The sequence below is a fragment of the Felis catus genome, chromosome D4, assembly GCF_018350175.1.
Source record: "Felis catus isolate Fca126 chromosome D4, F.catus_Fca126_mat1.0, whole genome shotgun sequence".
Taxonomy (NCBI): Eukaryota; Metazoa; Chordata; class Mammalia; order Carnivora; family Felidae; genus Felis; species Felis catus.
Genome location: NC_058380.1, coordinates 92,875,227 through 92,877,379, shown reverse-complemented (window position 1 = coordinate 92,877,379; position 2,153 = coordinate 92,875,227). Strand labels below are relative to the sequence as shown.

Sequence of the window (2,153 nt, the reverse complement as noted above, 5' to 3'; positions counted from 1 at the left end):
GAACACGGAGAGAAAGCAGACTGGGGATTCCCAGGGGCTGGAGGGGGCACGAATGGGGAGTGAGGGCTCCGGGTACACGGTGACCCTTGGGGATCGAGATATTCTGCAACAACATTCTGTGGCGAGGTTCACAGCGTTGTGAGCGTACCCCGTGCTCAGGAATTGCACAACGTAAAATAAATAAAACATTTTATTGAGGATTAATACAGATTATAACTAATGAACAAATACCATAACAGCTAAAAAATCGAAGAGAAAAAGGATAAGGGAGAAGAGGAAGAGACATTTTGGTGGGGGGTCGGGGTCAGGGATTGGAGAATGCATTTGAAATAAAATATAATAAACAAAAAATAAAATAAGATAAAAAAAGCACCCTGTATCGGTCGTCAAGCCCTTGATTTTTGGCCAACATGCATGTGGGATCAAGGGCAGGGGCAGGGGCGGGGAGAAGGGCGATGGCAGGAGCACTGTTGGGAGCAAAAGCGGGAACAGTGGAACCGGCAGAAGCAGGACCCAGCTGACTCTGCTCAGGTGCCCACTGTCCCCGCAAAGGTCCCAGGTCACCTGCTGGCTCCCGGGCCCCTGCAGGAGTCGCTCCAAATACATCGCCTGCCTACAGAGACGCCGAGGTCCCTGATGCCTTTGGGCCGGGCTCTGGAGCCGACCCGGCTTTTGCTCCTGCAGCGGACTCTTGAGAAGAAAACAGAGTGATGGTTGCAGCGGCTCCGAGGCCTCAGGGTGAGAGGAGGGAAGGTCCACCACCCCACCCAGCACCAGCCTCTCCAGGGGCCTTTGCAGAGACACAACACACCCCGGAGCCTCCCCGAGAAGCCGCGGCCAGGAACCCACACGAGGACCTCTGCACCCTGCAGTCCACAGCCCGGGGCTCTCAGTCCGCTCCTGGCCCCACACCAGCCCCCGGGGGCTCCTCCCAGGGTGGCCCAGCACCACCCAGGCCCCGTGCACCCCCATCGCCCACCCCCAGCCTTCTCACCCTCGGGCTCTGACTCCGGGGACTCCAAATACTGGTCCCAGGACCGATGAACGAAGACCTTACAGCGGGGCCGGGGCGCTGGAGGAGGCCTTCCCAGGCCAACTCCAGGCCCTGCTTCCGGTGACCTGCGTGCGACCACTCTCTCCACGGGTCCAGGGTGGCCCTCCTGGGCAACGGGGCTCACACACAACTCTGTAGGGCGGGTGAATCCAGATTCCGCCAATCGTTTCCCGATTTCATCCGTTGATTTCTGTAAGACAGTGACCCGTGGACCGCTCGGAGACATCACAGCACCGCCCGGCCACCTCAGTGTCCTTCCGCCCTCTGCCCCATGCAGCTCTCAGATCGGACACAGACCTGAGTGTGCACAGACCTGCCCCCGGAGCACAGTGACATCCACCTACAGGGCTTGGGATGAACGTTTGGGACAAGAGGGCCACCCCAGCACACCCTGTCCCTCCTAGCCAGCCTTGACCTGGGGTGTGAGCATGACCCTCCCACCAGTCATCTGACCCCTTCATCAGCCTGTCCTGCTCAGGTGGGCCCTCCACACACGACCCCTCCTTCCACACACACACACACACACGGGAGGGGACGTGGGGCCGCACAGGTCAGATCAGAGCGGTATCGGGCTGGACTGGATGTCTCTGGGTCTCCTGTGTTACCTTTGGGTCCCTGCGAGCTAAAGACTGATTGTCCTGTGCACGACCAGACCCACTGTCTCCCAGGTCGGGAAGGGTCGCGGCCACGGGCTCCCCCGAGCCGGCAGCCGCGGGACACGGGCACACAACAGGAGAACATGTTCGTCAGGCAAAGGTGTCCCAACGAATGAGCCCAGTCGGGCGCTGTCTCCAGAACGTGGGTGCCTGGTGACCCGGGTTCCGAGTTCTGTTGGGGTCTGTTACCAGGGAGGTGAGGTCACATCCTCTTACCCGGCTTCCTGCTCCTACAAGAGCCCCTCCCACGCTGCAAAGGGCTCCCCTCCACCCCATGCCCTGTCCCTACAGTGACACCAACACAGCCCAGACACGTCCCCGAGAAGCCTGGTGCAGCCGGGGCCGTGGCTTTGGGGCCACAGAGCTGGGTTCAGACCTGGGTTTTCCCCCTGACCATTGCTGGGACCCTGCACTGTGCCTCCCGGGGCGCCCGGGCACCCGTC

General features: G+C 60.7%; 1 long non-coding RNA gene across 1 annotated transcript; it reads right to left on the bottom strand.

The window, feature by feature from the left end:
* Window positions 1–378: 378 nt before the first annotated feature.
* Window positions 379–1,850, bottom strand: LOC123381595. The gene is made up of 3 exons (XR_006588802.1): window positions 1,660–1,850; window positions 995–1,244; window positions 379–690 (listed from the first exon to the last, which is right to left on the bottom strand). It is a non-coding gene; the product is annotated as an uncharacterized LOC123381595 (long non-coding RNA).
* Window positions 1,851–2,153: the final 303 nt, after the last annotated feature.